This window comes from Callorhinus ursinus, unplaced genomic scaffold, assembly GCF_003265705.2.
Source record: "Callorhinus ursinus isolate GAN/ISIS: 27379988/994484 unplaced genomic scaffold, GSC_fseal_2.0 scaffold48, whole genome shotgun sequence".
In the NCBI taxonomy this organism is placed as follows: domain Eukaryota; kingdom Metazoa; phylum Chordata; class Mammalia; order Carnivora; family Otariidae; genus Callorhinus; species Callorhinus ursinus.
In genome coordinates, this window is record NW_027397110.1 from 10,910,567 (window position 1) to 10,930,582 (window position 20,016).

Genomic DNA, 20,016 nt, shown 5'->3' on the forward strand with positions numbered 1-20,016 from the left:
CCAGGGCGGTGCTCAGAACCTTGGTGACCCGGCACCTGCGGGGGCCGCCACCTGTCGGAGTGGGTGGTCCTGCCGTCCCCGAAGGGCCTGCCCCGACAGTGTGGCCCACGGTGGGATGCTCGGCTCGGAACTGGCCCCACAGCTGAGGGGCCCACAGCTCTGCCTCCTCCTGACGGATTCGGCTTTGCTGCCTGTTCTGTCCCCTGTGGTGGCCACAGTCACTGACCAAACAGTGCCCTCTGCCGGCCCCCTCGGGGCCTCCTCCAGAGTACGGCGCCCAGCGCCTCGCAGCTGCCGGGAACCCTGAGTGCCCAGGGAGCCGAGAACCAGGCCACTTTCCTTTAATGACCCGCCTCTCGGAGCCGGGCGGCAGTCGTGATTCTTAGCGCTAAGCTTGGCTCTTCCATCCCCCGCCTGCTGCCAGATTAATCTTCCTAAAACCTCACTTTCATCGTTTCACTCCCCTGATGAAAGACCCACAGAGGTTCCTCAGTGCCTTTTACATCAGGGCTGTGCGCCGCGGTCTGGCACGGAAAGCCCGCTCGCTGGTCACCGTTGCTGGGGGCCTCAGCTTCTTTCGGCCCCGGTGCCCCCAAGGGCTTCCCCCTTGCCCACTGTCAGGCATCCCCCCTCCCGCTTTGTGGGGGCGGGGGGCTTCGTGCAGAGCATCAGCTTCGGGGGTGGACAGACCTGGGTCTGTCCCAGTGATAGTGATGATGATGACGATTACTCTGGGTGGTTCACGACCTGCCGTGTCTCTACCTGAACTAAGCACATGACCTATATGAGCTGACTCAAGCCTTACAATGTAGGTTTTTTTTTTTTTTTTTAATACAATGTAGGCTTACCATCTGCTTCTACAAATGAGGGACCGGAGTCAGAGAATCCAGTAACTGAGCTAAGGGGTGGCAGAGCCAGGATCACGGACACCAGAGCCCTGTGCACAGCCGCTGCCCCTTCGGGCCTCACCGCCCCCCCCCCCAAGCTTGGCCTGGCCTGGAGCAGATGGAGGTCTTTCCGTCTGCGAAGGGTGATGGCTACCCTTGAGGCCACCATGAGAAGTAAGCTAACCGGTGAAAGGCATCGGTGGGGGCACATGGCATCACCCCGTCAGGCCCTGTCCAGCCCCTTCCTCTTCTGGTCATTTCTCTACGTGAGCTCACAGTAGCCAGCAGTCTTCCTGCTGAGTCATCCTTTTGGACAGTGGTTCCCGAGGACCTACAGTATGTCAGGCATTTCTCTAGGCGCCAGCAGTGCTGATCTCGTGTCACGTGGCCCGCAAGGGAAACCTACAAAAAAACCAAGAAGCCACGGAGGGGGCATTTCCAGCTGCCCCAGAATTGGTTACTGGGACCCACCACTGTGGACAAAGAGATGCGAAGAGCTCCCAAAAGGCTGGGGCCAGACACCTTCCCTGGGGCAGAATTGGCCCTGCTGCCAGGAACCAGCCCCCGGGCCCCTGTGGTCTTCACCGCCCCCCTTGTATAAGAAAGCTGAGCAGTCGAGAGGAGGGAGTGCGGGGAGATGGGCTGTTGGTGAGTGGGTGCCACCCTAGCTCCTGCCCCACCCCCAGAGAATGCTCCTGAGGCCGAGGGCACTGCCAACAAGAGGCTGGCGCCTCGCTCCCCTGCTGGGTGCCCGCTGAGTGCAGGAGCCTTGTGCCGGCTGCCGGCACGGGGTGGTGAGGGTGCCCTCGGGGGAGCTCAGCACGCATGCCCTGGAGTTGTACCTCCTCCAGGGGGACCTGGTGGGGAGAAGCCTGTGTCACCGGCAGGAAGAGCAGGTGCCCCCAACTCAGTTGTGCAAGACCCCCAGAGGGCTCATATAAGAACCTACATAGAGCAGAGTCAGTGGGCCCCCCAGACGGATCATGGGCAAAGGGAGCTGCTTCCCACCTGGAAAAGGTTGGGGCCTATTCTGCTGGCAGTGCTGAAGTGGGGGTTATGCCCCAAAACGACCAGACACCCATCTCCACGGAGACAGCGGCAGATAGAGGCAGACCCAGAGAGGCGTGTGAGGAAACAGAAGTAGCCCACCCCTGACCCCTCTGCTCCGAGGCACCCCAGAGAGAAAAGACAAAGCCCTTGCTCCCCGTTCCTGCCCCTTCTGCAGAGGAGCTCTGAGCCAGGATGGGGTTTTGAACTGGCCTGGTCTGAGTTCTAATGAGCAAGAGCACCTGCACTGTGTGGGATCTCGCTGTCATGAAGACCCAGGGGGAAGGGGGGCCCAACAGAGTGGGACAGAATAAGGCAGTTAGGGAAAGTAAGGGGGTCGAGATTCTCCAATAAACGTACTATGATCAAATAAATGATCGAGGTCATTTCAGACCCTGCTAAGAGCTATGCAGATAATAAAGCAGAGCTGTGATGGGTGCTGGGGTAACTGGGTTGGGTGGGCAGGAAGGACTCTAAGGAAAAGTGACATTCGAGCTAGGGCCCCACAGCCATGTGACTCCCTGAGGGATGAGCCATCAGGCAGCAAGGACAGCAAATGCAAAGGCCCTGAGGTGTGAACTAGCTCAGAGTGTCCAGGAGGTGGAGTCTGGTGTGTGCTGGGAAGAGCAGAAGGAAGTGAAGCAGACAGAGACCATTTCTGGAAGGAATTTGGATTTTACTGCAAACACAACAGGGAGCCAATAAAACAGTGTACCTTTTATGGACTCAGTGCCCCACACCACTTGGAGAATCTAGTAAGTGGTTATTAGTATCTTCACTTGCCTGGAGACCCCATTCTCAGTGAGCAGACATTTATGAAACGAACGCCAGGTCTGCAGATGTATTCATCCGACATTTGCTGGACACCTACTACGTGTCGCTCCCTGTTCTAGGAATGGGGATTTGTCACTGAGTAAAACAAAAATCCCTCCCCTCCCTCTAGCAGAGTGAGAGAGAGAGGTCCAGTCAAGTGGGGAAAGTAACCATCCAACAGATGGTGATAAAACAGGAGAGCGCAGAGGGGGTGGCTGGGGAAGGGGGAGTGGCAGTATGAATTAGGGGGTCAGGAGAGACCTTCCTGAGGTGACATTTCAGCAAGGTTTGAGAGCAGAATGATTGGCACCCACTAGTTCGTTCACCGGCCCCTCAGAGACAAAATGTGACGGTGGTGGCCCATCTCCCACTTTCTGTCCCTGGCACACAGCACTGGGACTCAAGATGAGCACAGCCCATGTGTATGGACTCGGGGCAGCAGGGCGGGGGGTGGGGAGGGAATGCCACGCCAAATGGGACCCTGTCTTAGAATCACCTACAATCCAGAGAGGAGAAAGCTGAGCAACCCTTGACTTCTAAACCCCAGTGAAACCCAAAAACCACCCCAGCCAGGGTCTCCCACCTGCAGAGGAGCCAGGTGCTCCCCCATCTCCTTTAGGATTGTAGGGGAAGGTTCTCACTGCCCTCCATGGCTGCCTTCCTTCTCTGAGGAGTGGCTTGAGGCCGGGGCCTGGCCTCAGCGTTTGCTCCCTGGTTGTATGAAGCTGAATGTCCCTGCTGCTTGCTGACATGGCTGGGATTCACCCACCAAGAGGGCAGGGATGCACAGGCTAGCGGGAGGGCGGGGATTCAAGGGCGGGTAGAGTTTTGGAGCTAGTGTCCAGAAACATAAACATGATGTGACCATGACCCTCAGGTACTTTCCCTGCTGAGTCCTTTGCGGGGGTCCCACCATGGAAGAGTTCCTCGTTTCTATGTGGATGGTGTGGGGGGCAGCCCCCAGGCAGGTGGTCCCCGGATGCATTGGCTTGCCCTGACGCTTCTGCCCTGAGAGCCAGCCCTGCAGTTTTCCAGGCTGAGACAGGTGCTTTGGTTAGACCACCTTCTGCAAGGGCTCAGGGGCAAGAGGTAACCTCCTGCAGTCAGTATCTACGTAAAAATGCATTCATTTGGGTGCTTAAATGTTATGTTTTTTAAAAAGAGAATATTGGAAAAATGTCTTGTCCCAAACGGGTGGCAGTAAACACAGATTCAAGGGAGCCCAGGATGGAAACAGTATTCTTCTAACCTAAATCTGTGGGACAGGTTTTGCCCATCCTGGAGATGTAGAGAAAAGCCTTCGGTTTTGCCCTTGCCGGCCCCATTCCCGTCTGTCTTGGCGCAGGGCCGGTTATATGCTGGAGATAACTGGGGTTGTGCCCTCGAGGAGCTCAGGTCTGGTGCGCAGGGAGGGTTTCCAGGGACCTTACAGGGAAATACCTGATGCTAGCTGGGGAAGAGCGTTCCAGACAAAGGGAAGAGCATAAGCAAAGGCCCTGAGGCGCAAAGCTGGAGCCCCTCTTAGAAACTGTGCATGCAGGGTAAGGCAAGGAGTAAGGGGTGCCCAGCAGGTGACAGCTGGGGAGAAGGACCAACAAGAGCATGGAGCGTGGAGATCAGGTAAGAGGCCTCACAGTACTCTGGCTGAGAACTGATGGGGTGAGGTGGAGACCGGGCTTTGTCCATTTCCAACATTAGCAAAAACTTGGGAAACGTATTTTCAGCTCAACTTAGAGTGTTGTCTAAACCCCCTCCTTTCTTCAGAGCACCAATTGATTTTTTTTCTAATGGGTTATCCTTTATTTACTTTAGAGACAGAGAAAACAGAAAAAGAGTGACTTCTTTGAGTTGCAAATTGTTAGTGACGGAGCCCGGATTAAGAACTAGGGCTCGCCAGCCCTCTGTGGATTTTATGATATTTATGTATACAATGCCCGTTCACTCTTCCACTCTGCCAAGTAAGCCGAGCTGATAAATATGAAGAGGATAAGAGCAGAGCGCTTGTTTCCATCCTAAAAAGGCAAGAAGCCTGGGAAGGCTCATTGGGAGAAAATATCAAAGGGGCAATGTTCAAGTTTCACCTGTGACGGGAGGGGGGAGCACAGGTTCTTGGCAAAGCCATTATGTAATTGGTCCTCGGGGCAGAGCGTGGGGGCGAGAGACCAGGGGGACCAGACAGGGTTGGTTCCTGGAGGGCAGGGCCCACGCCTGATACTCCTTGCAGGTTCTCTGGAAGAAGCAGAGGTGTAGTGTGGCAAGAGCACTGGCGTCACATCGGAAGAGTGGAAGTAGAGCTGAGGCTGTGTGTCTGTAGGTAAAGTGCTCACCCTCTCTGATGGCCAGCTTCCCCATTTAGCAAATGGGCGTAACAGCGTCAACCTCACAAATGACCGCGTTCTGAATTAAGATATATCAAACCTCCTTTTGCAAGACATGGCATAGAGTAACGCTCAGTGCATAGTAGGAGATTTCCAAATTTTCTTTAGTTAACTCTGGCTTTTTTAGAAGCGTAAAAGTAATGTATGCTTATTGCAAAAACAAAAGTCAGAAACAACCGAAAAATATAAAGAAGAAAGTGGAAATTATTCATATTCCGCCACCCGGAAATGGCCGCCACGAACATTCTAGTGTGTGTACTTCCATCCTTTTTCTTTTGCATATAAAATTCCGTGTATATTTTTTAAACCAGAAAATCTGGTAATGCCATATTTGCTATTTGGGATTTTTCTCTTCTCGCTTAGCAATATCTTGTGGACATCAAAAAAATATGGTTTTACACATTTTATTTCTTTTTAAATCATAAACATTTTAAAACATGCACAAAATTGGGACAGATACCCCAAAATGGATACTCAAATAACCTGTCAACTGGATTCAGAACTTGCAAGATTTTGCCAGCACTGTTTCTTCCCGTTACTGTTGTTCTAACAGTTTAAACCCAATATCAGCCCTCCTGTCATGTGTCTCTAAACCAATCGCGAGGCCATTATCACACCTGATAAAATTAACAGCCATTCCTTAGGAGCAGCTAATACCCAGGCAAGATTCAAGTTTCTCCAATTAGTTCCAAAGTGTTCCTTTCTAGTTGGTTTATCACATGGTCATTTTTAATGACCCCCTGTGATGGGCTCCAGGTTTCCAAGTTGTCACTCATGAAAAGCATTGAGGGCAACATATTTGTGGACCCCTGTCCAATTATTATATTCTAGGACAAATTCCTAGAAGGGGACTTTCCAGGTCAAAGCCTATGCACTTTTTTAAGGCTTTTAATAGCATTTGACAAATTGCCCTCCAGAGCAATTGTACCAATTTGCACTCCCACCAGCAGGGACTGGCCTCCTGGACAGCCTTGGGTTGTTAATGAAAGGAAATTAAAGGGAGAGAAAGCAGGTGAAAAATAGAAAAGAAGAGGAGCTGGAGGGAGAGGATGCAGAGAGAGGGGTGATGTAGAGGTCTTGGTGCCCCCCGGGTGCCAGCAGGGCACCCCACCCCCCCATCTCTCCCCACAGCCCTCCCCCCCTGCTCCGGTGTCAGCCTGCCCAAGCCTGAGAGGAGCTCAGAGACCCAAGGGTCCCAGCCCACCGGCGACTACACCAGATTAAGTCCTAAAGCAACGATTCAATCGAGACCGAGAACAAAGCTGGAGCAGAGACTCTTCGATCCATTCTAATTAGGAGCTGCCTTTCCAGAGAAATCAGGAGCAGGCTGCCATGGCTGAAGGCGGGGGGGGGGGGGGGCGCGGGAAGCTGCAGCCCAGCTGTGCTCAAAGCTTATCTGTTTTCCTAAAATCCTGAAAGCTTCATCCACTGTGCTCACAGTCCAGGGGCCCCTGTTCTGAAGGTTGTAGGCTGGACTTGGGCAAGACTTTCCACCACGGAAGACCAGGGGACGTTCTGTTCCGGCATTTGCTCAGGGCAGGAATTTCAGGTTTGAGAAGAGTAAATAAAATTAAGATACATTTGAGGCCTGGCTCTACACAAAAAGCAGAGGACAGGCTGGCTCTGGCTCTTACGGACCGGGTAAAGTCAGAGGGTCCCTCTGGAGGGGGACATCATGATGCTTTGCTTGCCTTCGACTCACCCCCTCCGCTGTTGCATCCATCTGTCGAGTACAAGCCCTCAGAGAAGATCTAGTCCAAGGATTAAAGTCATCAATCTTCAATTAACAGAGCCATTCCAACCGTAATCATTGACGACAGGACCATAGAACTTGGGTGAGTTCATGGGTTTAGAACGAGTCCAGAACTTTCTTAACTGCTGTATCCTTTGTAAGATGGTATTGAAATTAGGAGCACACAGGATCCAGGTCATGGTGGCTTCTTGCTGGTACAAAAGGAAGTTCTCAAGCAAAGATCAAGAAACAGTTTCATGAACAATGTATGGGGCAGTTCACACGTCCTATCTCAATTTTATTTTGTATGGCAACCCTTTGGAGTGGACATTCTGTACCCAATTTCACACAAAAGGGAACTGAGCTCCAGCAGGTGACGTGACTCACCTGACTGGTAGGGGTCAGGACTCAAACCTGGGGTCCCTCCGACCCAGGCCTCTTTCCATGACCTTAGATGGTCTTCTTGGCATCTGTGAGCCTTTTCTGCCCCCAACCCTTTGCCTCCTCGTGGATCCAACAGTGGCTCCCTTTCCCAGAGGGGGTCGGGGCTCTGGGGCCAAGTGGGGGCGCCCAGCAGGAGGACGTAGCCCCTGAGAGCCCCGCTCGGTGCCAGGATCTCCCCAAGTCACCTTCAAGCTCTTTCCTCTCATTGAACCTTCAAAACAAGCCAGGAGGCCAAGCCAACGCTCTTCCTCAATGACTGAAGACATACTAGGCCTGTGACCTTCGTTCCCCGATACAGCTTTCCAGGAACGCCCACAGCCGCCTTTGGGGATCTGTGAATCTCAGGAAACATCTTGAGGAAGGTCAGGTCCTTGGCAACAGCCTTCCTTCAGCACCTTCCTGTTCCCCAGGCTGGAGGTGGCCACCGCTCGGAGAAGCGGAGTGCAAAGCCGGGGGCCCCTCACAGCATTCTCGGCTCTGGAGACGAACGGCCCTGGCTTCCAGTCTCTGCTCCGCTGCTTCCTCACTGGATGGCCTTGGCCAAGTCACTTCACTGCCCTGGGCCTCAATCTCACCTCCCCCGCTGGCCGCTGGGGATTCCTAACGCAGCAGTACGGGCAGAGCCCTCAGCCACGCTGGAAGAACCACTGTCCGTGTCCTGCTACGACTGTGATTACTCTTGCTGTCCCGTCCCATATCGTCCCAAGCGGCTGAGTCCGCTGACCCCCACCTTTCATCCGAGGGAGCTCTGGGGCGGGGAGGCCTGGGTCCCCCACGACGGCCCACTGGGAAGTGGCCCACCATGGCCCAGAGCAGGCTAGAGAGACCTGACTAGGGGCCAGAAGACCTGGGTTCAAGTCCACCTTGTCCCTCGGCGGGAGGGCCCAAGCCTGGGTGGCTTCTGTAACGACAAGCTTGCACTAATAATCCCGAGCAGTCCTGTGCTTCTAACGTCTCTGTTTCTCCACGCACAGCAAGTAGGCGAGAGGGCTTACGGAACAGCTATAGGCACAGGGACAGTGTGTCTCAATTGACCTTGGCCTTTTGAGTACAAGCTATGTGCCAGGCCCTGTTTTATGTGCGGGATCTTCTGGGCTGAACAGCATCAGTAAGGCCCCTCTCCATGCAATCTCGCAAGGGAGAGACAATAAGCGAGTTTGCAAACACACGTATAACCAAGTTGTAAAGGCTGCTTGAAGGGGAAGACCAGAGCCCTCTGAACTAGGTTTCAAAGGAGGCCTATTTTAGATCGGGGAGGAGGTTGTCCAGCAAAAGTCCCTATGCTGAGATGTGAACAAGTAAGAGGTGGGCAGTGACACAGGGAAATTGTCTATCAGCCAGCAGTAACAGCACATTCAAAGGTCCTGAGGCAGAGAGGAATAACAGCCCCAATTCCGTAGCAGATCTCAGCAGAGCCTCCTCCTCCGCCCTCACTCTCCCGGGGTTTCCACATGCCCTTCTCTGCCAGGTACTGGCACTCCCCACTCTGAGAGGGTAGCAGACACCAGACACTGGTGAACAGATTCTCAGATATGAGCCTTGAGCTAAGGCGGGGTTCCAGCTCTCCCCCTCCCAGCATGGGTGGCCCCAGGGGCCCCACGCAGGACTGACCCACCGCTGGACCCATCAATGAGTTCCAAAAGCAGAGCAAAGGCCCGAGGGAGGCTTCCACTGACCCTTGGGAATGAGAGACAGAGGGAGTGAGAGCCCCAGGGAGCAGGAAGGACAGTATAGCTGGGAATGTTCAGGGGACAGGCTTGCGGGGAAGCCGCTGACCTGGAGGATGTGCAAGCGAAGACCACATCATCAACACCGGACTTTGGGGGCTGGAACCCACGGGATGGGGGCTGGAGAAGGGCCCCCCGGAAAGGGCAGAGGCAGGGTGATGAAGCGGTGGTGAGAGGCAGGCGATAGTCCAGAGGACTAGCCCCTCAGCAAACACGAGTTCCCTTGACCTCGTCCTTTGGGGACCCCCATGGAGACTGCCACCACAAGCCACCCGGTGAGGGGCTCCCTGTGCCGTCAGGGGCTCCCTGAGGCATCTGCCGGGTGGCCTGTACCCCTTGCCACTCTCCTCCCACCCTCCCACCCTCCAGTCCTGCAACCACTGCCCCGAAGCCCCCCCGGATCCACGTCCCACATACCCAGCACCACCGGACGCCTGGGCCGGGTCCCACCACCCCTCACCACGCTGCGCAGCGCCACCGGCCGAGCTCAGTGGTCTCTCCAGGACGGTGACAAGGGCAGAGGAGCGCAGCAGAGACAGAGGGGAAGATGAGCTGCCAGACCCTCCTGACCCCGTTCAGTCCACACTCGCTTCCAAGACCATCTGCTCAGGCGGTGGCGGGCCGCTCAGGGCCCCGGGGCAGAAAGAGCCAGCACCCGGCCAGCCACGTGCTGGCCTCTGGGGCCTGCCCGGTCAGGAGGCCCGGCTGGCCTTCCCGCCGCAGCTGCCGGCCCCAGCTGGGCTGTAGGGGGTGCCGGGCGCCAGGCACAGACCCCCCCCCGAGGCAGGTCCCGGGCTTGGGGGGAGCTGGGGGTCTCTGTGATCTAAGAGGGCAGGAAAGGGGTGCAGGGAGGGGAGCAGCTGGGACACCAAGTGTGTCTCCCCCCTGGAGAGATGAACTCTGGGAAGGGTACCGGGAACCAAGCCCCTCAGACACCCAGACACTCCCTGGCTCTCACGGGGCCCCACAGAGCTCCAGAGACCAATGAGTGAGCTCAGTGTTCCTGCCCTGGGGGGTTCCCCAGGGCACCCGCAGTGACTGCCAACCACCCCCTTGCATGTGCTCTAGCGCCTCTGACCCAGGTTTGCCTCGGTCACCACGGTGACTCTGTCCCGGCCTCAATCCAAAGGCGTCACTGGTCTGCATAGAGCACTTCAACAGCCTCCTGCGCCGCTAAGTTAATGACCCAGATCCTTGTCCCGGCCTGCACACACGCCTCACCGGCCTCTGTTCCATCGCATGCACACGCACGTGCACGCACTCTCACACGCCCGCACGCACACACACATGCACACACGCACACACAGTGCTTTAGTTTCAAAGACCTTCCGTCAGTTCTGTGTTTACTTAAATCTTCTGTGCCTCAGCCTCCTCATCTATGAAATGGGACACTTTACAGTGTCTTAGTTTGGGTTACTCCAAAAACAGCCTGAGACGAGTGTTCAGGAGCAAGTAGTTATTTGAGAGTGATCCCAGGAGCGCAGGGAGGGAGGGCGAAAAGCCAGTGACATGTGCCCCGATGGGAGCTACTCCTGTGGGCAACAGAGCCTCCATGTCGGGGTGGGGGGAGCACTCAGAGAGGCCGTGGCAGGACTGCCACTGAAGTCCCCGCCCGGGGCAAGGAAGCGGGGCTGTTTCCCCCTACCCCGCTTCTCAGGTGTCATTGCCGAGGGCTCACCTGGGAAGTAGGCCCCTTGCAGGCGGCAGGGCCGCACAGGAAGCTGGGAGAAGTAGGAGGACCGTCCTCGGGGGACCTCTGCGGTGGACTGAAGGAGTCGGGGCTGGATGTTGGCAGCCTGTGCCCTGGTGAGTACCTCTCTCATAGCATCCTGCAGATTAATGACATAATACACGGAAAGAACTTAATCCAGGGCCTGTGACATAGTAAGCCCTCAGTGGGTCCAAGCTGTCATGACGTGAATGATGTCGCTGTCGTTGGGAGGTCATGCTCTCTCTGACCTCGGGGCCCTCCCTCCCCCCTGCCTGGCACATGCCGCTGCCCACCCTCCCTCCATCTGGTTCATGTCTGCATGTGGTTCGAGTTGCAGCCCGAACGTCACGTCCTCGGGGGGCCCTCCCTGCATCGTGCATTAGATCGTCTCTCCTTGGGTGTGCTCAGCGCACCTGCTCGGCCCCTTCCTTTCAGAGCACGCGATCCCTGTTGCCCCTTTACATTTATCGGCGCGATGGCGTCATTCTCTGCTCCTGGCCGGTCCCTCCCGCTGGACTAGAAGCTCCCTGAGGACACGGCTGGATCTGTCCTGTTCACAAAGTCATGCCCGGGGCCTGGCACAGTGTAAGCACACACGAGTTGCCTGGAGAGAAAATGGTGGAACAGAGACGGGGCGCGGGGGGCGGGGGGGGCGCCCAGGCATGGAGTGAGTATAAGACAGCGATGTCTGTGCCAGACCGGAGGTATTGACGAAGCGCTCCAGGCGCACACGTGCCGACCAATCCATTCCTTTCTTCAGTAACTATTTCCAGAATACATATTCTGTGCTGAGCCTGGGGTAGGCAGTGATAAACAAGACAGACACAGTCTCGGCCTTCACGGACACAGGGCTTCCCATCCCGCGGGGGCCTGCGTGCAGGGAGCGGGGGGAGAAGGGGCGCAAAGCCAAGGAGGAAAGGTGAGGAGGACAGGGCCGTGTGCTCACCATCCCCCAGCTCCCGGCAGCACGGTGGGGTCACTTGGAACGTGGGCACGGGCGATGCCCAGTATTTCGTGGCCCAGCCCATCGAAACGTCCCTACTCTCTCTTCCGAGGCCTCCAGAGCCTGTGGTCTGTCGCCGCTTCTCAGCCCAGCTGTCGTGGTGACACTAACACAGCCTCAGAGGGCATGTGTCTAAATGGGTGTGGTTATGTCCCAATAAAACTTTATTTACAGAAACAGATCACCGTTTGTCAATCTCTGCCCTAGAGGATGGTGTAGCCCCTGCAGGAGGAACCTGAGCCCCCATATCACTGTGGAGCAGAGCCTACACCCCTCAACCCGGCCAACTTTCACTCAGCTGCGCTCTGAGTGAGAAATACACTCTTGTTTGTCAAGCCACTGTGGCGCTGGTGTGTTTTTATAACAGTTCACGAGTCCTAACTATGATGGAAGGCTTCCTGGAGGAGGTGACGCTCCTCTTGGGCCCTGGTGGGTAAGGAAGTCACTGTCCAGGGGGCCAAGATGAGGAGGGGCGTTCTTGGGGAGGGCGGGACCTCTGTGAGCCAGTCCACGGAGGAGTGGAATGTAGGGTGGCCGATGTGGAAAGGCTGGTGCTGCAAACGGGGCAGAAAAGGTGGTGCTGAGTGACGGGGAGGTAGGAACCGACATATGACAGATAAGGCGCAGCAGAGAGGGATCGAAAGGTGCGGCCCTCTTGGAGGCCTCGCTGTGCCCCCCACCATGTGCATTTCCCTCTCCATCGCCATGGTCTCGTCCGTATAGTAGGCCTGCCCGGACGCCCTCCCTTCTCCCTCCTGCGTCAGCTCTCCTCTCCTTCCTCCAGGACTTCCCGGCACCTCCGTTCGCTCCACTGTAATGAGAGGCATTAGTGTCTCTCAGCAAGAAGGCAGGCTTTGAGAACACAGAGCCCTGGGTGCAGTCTTGCCTCTGTCAGTAAGAGATGCTGAAGAACAGACCTTTAAGCATAACAGAGCCAGGAGTTGCTGGGCTTGAAGACTTTTCTCGAAATCTGTCCACAAGAGGAAATGAGGTCCAGGCAAAGATGAAAGCCGGGCCACTATCAGGGAAACGGCTTCAAGGTGAATCCAAGGTGTGACTGTGAAAACTTTCATTAAGACCTCAGAGGGAGTAAGAGTGTCTCATGGATGCTCTTGAGGGACCGAGGCCTTTGGAGGGCAGGGGACCTCCCTGGACTGCTGTCTGGGGCCGGGGCGGGTAGGTGGAGCCCGAGAAGCCTCTGCAGGAGCCGGCTTTACAAACTGCACCTGCCAGCCCTGGGGCTGACGTCTGTGCAGCCTGCAGAGGCTGGTCCCCTCGGTGCCCCAGGCCCCAGGTGCCCCCACCGGCCCGAACTGGCTTTCTGTCTTGCCAACCGGCCCTCGCCTCTGACTCTGCAGCCTCTAGGCTGGTCGTGGACTCTCTCACGCCTTCAGTCTCTATTCCCCCACAAAAGCCCAGTCCCCTGCCCTGGGTGCTCAGCTTTGGCCGCTTGCATGTCTTCTGCCCCCTTCGTCCTGCTCTTCCCCTTCCGCCGGCTTTATTCCAGGCCCCTTCTCCGCTCTGCTTCCACCCACTCAGCACCCTTTCTGAGGCTCCATTGGTGCTGTTTACCCCGGGGTCCCTGAGACTTCTTCTCACCCATTTTGCTGACTTCCCTTCCCTTTGCCCTTCCTCCCTGTCCTCCGTGCCTCATCTGCCCCACCCCTGCGAGCGGGTGAGTACCTGCTTCCCCTCTCTCCTCCCAAGGCCCCCCTATATCTGTTCCTCCTTCTCTATTGCGAACCAGGTTGTGAATGCCTCCCCCTCGGAGCAGGACATGCTGTAGAGCCACAGTTCCCAGAGGGCCAGGTTGTGATCATTTTATTTTTACAACGTCCTTGGATGGATGGCGGTGTTTGTGCAGGGTGGGGTTGTGCACTGGGTGGGAGGGGACTCAGGCGGCAAATAGCACTGGAGAGGAATATAGGTCAGTTGCCGAGCAGTGTCCCAGTGGTCCTGGGGAGAGGAGACCTGGTCACCTGGGGCTGACTCTGCAGAGGGAAGCTGTGAGGAGGAGACGTGGGACGGTGACAGGAGAGGCTCTTCTGGGACCAGCGGGCTGGGGTACGAGAGGCTCCTCCTGCTTCTCCTTGGGGCCTGGGACTGCTCCCGATGGCTGGCAGGTGGACGAGGCAGCCTGGTCTCACACAAAATGCAGAGAACCCCATCTTGTGCCCAGCCCTGCTGCTGTGTGCTTGGGCTAACCGCTAAACTTCTCTAGTGCTCAGCGTCCTCATCAGCAAAATGGGAGAAATACCTCTCACAGAGGGACTGAGGACATTTGTAAAATGGGGATGGAACAGAATTTTTAATTTTTTAATATTTTAAATTTTTTAAAAGACTTATTTATTTATTTGAGAGAGAGTGCGCATGAGCGCTCGAGGAGGGGGAGGGGCGGAGGGAGAGGAAGAGAGAGAATCTTTTTTTTTTAAGATTTTATTTATTTATTTATTTGACAGAGCGAGAGAACACAAGTAGGCAGAGTGGCAGGCAGAGAGAGAGGGAGAAGCAGGCTCCCTGCTGAGCAGGGAGCCCGATGCGGGGCTCAATCCCAGGACCCTGGGATCATGACCTGAGCCGAAGGCAGATGCTTAACCAACTGAGCCACCCAGGCGCCCCGAAGAGAGAGAATCTTAAGCAGACTCCATGCTGAGTGCAGAGCCCAAGGTGGGGCTCGATCTCACGACCCCGAGATCATGACCTGAGCTGAAATCGGGAGTCCGATGCTTCACTGACGGAGCCCCGCCAAAGCACCGCCAGAACAGCATTTTTAAAATATCTTCACTGGGCTGGACACCTCCATTCCATACCACATTGAACCTTCCAACCCAGTTACTCCCATCTTACAAATGAAGAAATCGAAGCTGAACTATCATGAAGGTTCAGGGAGATCCGAGATGGGAAAAGAGCTCTGGAACTGCTTGTTAGCCACTGCATCTGGGGCAGACGCTGCCGAGCACTCACGCTTTCTAGCACAGGACTGAGACAGCAGCTGTGGGCATCCTGGGGAAACAGCAGGAAGCATCTCCATTCGTTCAACACCAAGTGTCAAACGCCCTTCTGTGCCAGCCCCCGTGGTGGTGGGCAGAGCAGAAGAGGGGCCTGTCCTCATGGGGTTCACATTCTGAGAGGGAGACAGACATCAAAACCAAACCAAACCACATGCACAAGTAAAACTGCAAGGACAGATTGTATGGGGTACAGAAGCACGCAGAGTCATACAAGAGAGGGAGGCCAAGGAACCTAATTGAGACAGAGGCAGAAGAGAGGAACATCCCTGAGAGTATGAAGTTTCTACAGCAATCTGAAGGAGGAGTGGCGTTGCCAGGTGAAGAGCATGAAGAGTGTGAGAAAAGCGTGTTCCAGGGAGAGAGAGTGAGCATGTGCAAAGGCCCTGGGGCAGGAGCGAGCCCAGTGCGGTAAAGGAACTGAAAGGTGGCCAGGGGGCTGGGGAGAGAGAGAGAGAGAGCTAAAGGCAGAGGCAGGGGCAAGACGTAGGCCCGGGCGAGAGAGGCAGAGGCAGATCATGCAGGGTACCTGGAACACATGTGAACCCATTTAAAGGTCTTAAGCAAGGATGTGACACGAACTGATTCTGTTTCCAAAAAATAATCCCTCTAGCTGCTCTGCAGAGAAGAGGCTTCCGAGGAAGGAGCCAGAGTAAACAGAAGCCCCTAAGAAATATCTGAGCAGGACATGACAACTTCCACAACAGACCTTGATGGTTTGTTCAGCTGCCCCTGGGGGATCAGCATAATCATGCCCATTTGACAGATGAGAAAACTGAGACTTTATGAGGTAGAAGTGGCTTGTACAACACGGCTTATCTGGTGAGTGGTGGACTCTAGGTTTCAAACCCAGGTGTTCCCATCCCCCGTCCATGCCTCTTGCCTTTCTGTCTTACAGTCCTAAGAGAGTCAAAGATGTGGGTCACGTGAGAGAGCTCTAACATCAGCCACTGCTCCTTGGCAACACGCGATCTTTGGGCAGCTTCCTCATCGCTGTGCTTTTACTGAAATTTTCAAATGCTAAGCTTCCCAAGTCCTGGTGTCTAAGTCTGTGAATGGGGGTGCTGAGCCACCCCTCCTTCCAGGGCTGTTGTGAGAACTCAATGAGCGTGGGTGTAAAACACTTAGGAGAATGTCTGGCACCCAGTGGGTGCTCAATCAATGTCGGCTCCCCTTTCCTTACAGAGGACAGCGGGTCCAGCCTGTCTGGCTTCATGAGCCAGTGACACATGCCCACTGTCATGCCATTGACTGAGGGTGATGGATTTGACAATCAGCCGTGCCGCACGTCCCACACAGTCTCTGAGCGTGGGTGGGAAGGCTGAGTCCATCCTCTGGGCCACGAATGTGTAGAGGAGGAGCCGGGCACACAGCTGCCCTCTGGCCGGGATGTCCCTGCACAGTCCCCAGCAGCAAGCCACCCATGGCTGGTTCTGGATTCCTTCTTCCAACGACATGCCCAACTCCTAGGATCAGCCAACTGGCAGGTCTCTCCTGGGCCCAAGAAATGTGTGAATGTGAGTGCAGGAAGCTTGTCCCTGTGCACGGAGGACTCCCTCATCAGCACATGAGGAGTCCGTGCTTTCAAGGAGCCTCAGAACAGCCCAAAGGTGAGTGGCACATTCCTCTCCGGCCAGAGAAAAAGGATGCTCGGAGACACAGGGTGACTGTCCCGAGTGGTGGGGACACCAAGTGGACAGGCTGAGTCGGGGACTCGGGGCCACCTGCCCCGCCCTGTGGTCTACCCCACACTCTTGTCTGTGACACCCGCCCTGGTCCGGAGGCACGTTCCTCCCGCAGGACAGAGCCTGGGGCAGGGGCAGGCGAGTGAAAGGGGCCTGCGTTCCTAGATGACCAAAGGGAGCAGAGCCCGCCCTCCCTCCCCTTGCTGCCAAATGGACTTTATGTAAGTGAGACAGAAACCCTGTGCTCAGCCACTGAGGTTAGGGGGCATCTGTTTCTAGAATGACCCTAACTAATCCCTAACTGAGCGCAGTCACTGGAACAGAAAGCTGCTCAGGCAAAGTGTGTAGGGGGAGCAGAGAGGGGGTCCTGGGGGCACAGATGTTCATGGGACGGGCAGAGGAAGGCCATCTGCCAGGGGGCTGGGGAGGAGGAACCAAGCGGCAGAAGGAAACTTCGAGAGAATAGCAGCATGTAAGCCAAAGGAGGCAAAGGACTGGAGGAGGGGGGAGATGTCAGCAGGTCTGGTGCTACCAGAGCTCGTGGGATCTAAGTCTGCAAGTGTCCACCGTGTTCAGTAACAGGCGGCCGCTGTTGACTAGGAGCTGCTCACTTGACAGGCGAGCAGGTGGAATGAGGAGGACAAGCATCGGAGGCCCGGCGAGAAGTGCCGGCTGCAGAGGGACAGGGAGCTGCAGAGGGTTGGGGTGGTTTTGTTAAGAGAACAGAGGCTGGGGTGTGTTTATAGGCCAGTGAGGAAGAGCCGGTTGAGGAAGAGAGGAAGGTGTTGGAGACACAGGGCTTTGTTTTTGCCATATCTGTGCCTTTCATCTCAGGCTGCCTCAAATCCTAGTTGAAAATAGAGTATAAATAAATGATCAAATAATAAGACATTGTTCATTCCCTGCCAACCGGTGACCTTGAAAGGGTCTTCGAACAGTCTTTGTTCTCTCCTGGCTCGTGTCAGATTTGCTCTATCGTCCGCAACACACAAACCCTGGTGAGACAGTTGCCGTGTGCCAGGCTCCGGACCAGCTCGGGACACAGAGCCCAGCCTCTGCCTTCAAGCAGCTCACAGTCTGATGGTGCAACAGACTTGAAGATGAGCCCCAGTGAGACCGGGGACCCACACACTGAGAAACGCACGTGAGGTACAGAAGTCACCCAGAAGAAGGAAAGAAGGAGTCTCTCGGGACTTTGGAGGGTGGGACTATCATGGAGGACCTCAGGGAAGAGGCAACACCTAACCAGGGCTTTGAATGACACCTAGGAGGCCATCGGGTGAAAGAGGCACAGTAGCACATGCAAAGGCCCTGAGGTATGACAGCACAGGGCCCTGCCAGGACTTTACCACTGATAGAGCCTAAAGATGAGAACAAGATTGGAATGAGCCTGGAAGTGGGGGCAGGGACCAGGTCAGCAGTCTACCCGGCAGGATCACTTGGTTTCCTGGGGATTTTCACAATACCTAGTACAGTGCAATGAACTGATGCTCTCCTGGTCCCCAGTTTCAGGGAGCAAGTCGAGGATCAGAGGAAAGTGACAAGGAAGTCATTCATAGAGCGTCCACTATGTGCCAGGCAGGGTACCAGAAGCCTGTGTCATGTGGGTAAGCAAAACAGGCAAAGAGCTTCACCCCGGGGGGCCAACATACTGGTAGCAGGAGTCAGACAATAAACATCGATCCTAATGCTCCTTAAGTGCATTGTATAAGTTACTGGAAGGCAGTGCGTACTACAAAACAGAAAAAAAGTAGAACAGGGTGAGGGGCTCGGGAGTTTTGGGGGTGGGGTGTGGGTGATGCAATCCTAGTGTGGTCAGGCAGGAAGGAGCCTGTTGAGCAGAGACTCAAAGAAAGTGAGGGAGTGAGCTATACGTGTATCCGGGATAAGAGGGAGCGGCCAGGTCAAAGGCCCTGAGGCAGGAGTGGGCATGGGGTGCAGCGGGATGGCAAGGGGGGGTCAGCGTGGTGGCCGAAGTGAGTAGGCAGAGGAGAGCTGTAAGACATGTGGCCAGGTCAGGGAGGGTCCCGGAGGCGACCTCGAACCTTTGATTTCACCCGGAGTGAAATGGGGAGTCACCACCCAGGCTCATGCAGAGTGGTGACACAGTCTGACTTATGTCTTAAAAGGATCATTTCGGTCGTTGCAGTGGGAACAGACAGAGGTAGAGCTGGGATTGCAGCCGGAAGACCAATTAGGAAACCAATGGGCTAATCCAAGCACCAGAGGATGGTGGTTCAAACCAGGACAAAAGCAGAGAGAAATGATCGATTGTGAATATAGGATTTCCTAATGGGTTAGATGTGGGGTGAAGGAGGGAGAGAAGCCAACAAGGACTCCAGGGCTTTGGGACTGGGCACGAGAGGGACAGAGGGAGGCACCAGTAATCAAAGCGGAGGGAGCTACAGGAGAAATGGGGCCTGAGGCTGGAGGAGACCAGGGGCCCAGGGGCGTGGAGTTTGCAATGTCCATCCACATTCGGCTGGAGGTGCAAAGGCTGCTGGCGGTGTGAGTCTGGAGTTCAGGACAGGGGTCTGATGGGAGCTAGGGGTCTGGGAGTCATCGATGCATAGGGAGCCCTGGTGAGGAGAGCGCCATTCGTCCCCAGGATCTGGACATGACCGGGGAGGAGGTGAAGATCCCTTTAGCATCACAGAGCCAGGATGATGTTTTACAAGGAGCAGGAGAGAAACCACATTAATAGGAGGAGCGCATATGCTTCTCCTGTGGGTCAAACTGCTGTCTCGGGAAGCATCAAATAGTTCCGTGTCTGCCTTGAATTAAATCAGGAGAAAGCAGCCACCGCCACTGCTGGGTGGAATGACGCCGAGTGGAACCCTAGGACTTTCCATGTGTCCCCAGCAACATTCCCCTGCCTCAACTTACTCATCTATACAATGGGCATACGCCGCCACAGACGAGTTCTGGGAAGAGTAACCGTGGCGCCGTATATTGCTGTTGCTTTCATGATTAGGGCTGTCCTTCCTCTCATAAAGGGCCCAGCTCACGGTAGGCGCTCCAACAGTAATGATGGTCACTCTTCACAATGACGCTGAGGATGACGATGGTGATGGGGAGAAGGGTGACAGCGGCCTTTCCCTGCCTCTTGCTGGTGAGAAATGCGGAACAAGACGATCGCCCAGACTGGGGGACCCTGGAATGCCCTGCAGACTGCAACCGGGCCGGCTTCCCCCAAACTCACCCCGCGCCCTGGAAGGTCAGGCCCCGTGCCCCACCCGGCCCCTGGAGAGAGCCCAAGGAGAGAACAGTGATCTTATTCATCGAGTGTCAGGTCCTGGCCTGCATGCTTCTCAGGTCATAACTCATGGAGACATGGAGCATAGAGGGGTTCCCATTAGGCAAAGAGCCAGACCCCTGGCACCACGCTTGGGGTACAAGGAAGGCTTGTTGGATGACAACAACGGAAACCAGCTGTGAGCAAATAACGTGGGGGACGGACGGGGTTGGTGGGACATCGGCTAGTTCGCTGAAGCGATGGGCGAGCCAGAGAACGAGGGTCTACCAGGGGGCAGGACTGCGGCAGTTCCAGAGCCTCGGGAGCCCGGGCTGCTCAGCAGCTC

General features: G+C 55.6%; 1 long non-coding RNA gene across 2 annotated transcripts in view; it reads right to left on the bottom strand.

The window, feature by feature from the left end:
- Positions 1-849: 849 nt before the first annotated feature.
- LOC112831763 (uncharacterized) overlaps positions 850-20,016 on the bottom strand; it is a 31,466-nt gene continuing 12,299 nt past the window's right edge. Inside the window, exons 2-4 of one of the 2 annotated variants that reach the window (XR_003210221.2) lie at positions 13,722-13,879; positions 10,707-10,857; positions 850-1,289 (exon numbers count right to left, since the gene is read on the bottom strand). This is a non-coding gene — a long non-coding RNA (uncharacterized lncRNA). Of the gene's footprint in view, positions 1,290-10,706; positions 10,858-13,721; positions 14,014-20,016 lie in introns of both variants that reach the window. The other variant, XR_012375339.1, reaches the window with a different exon arrangement.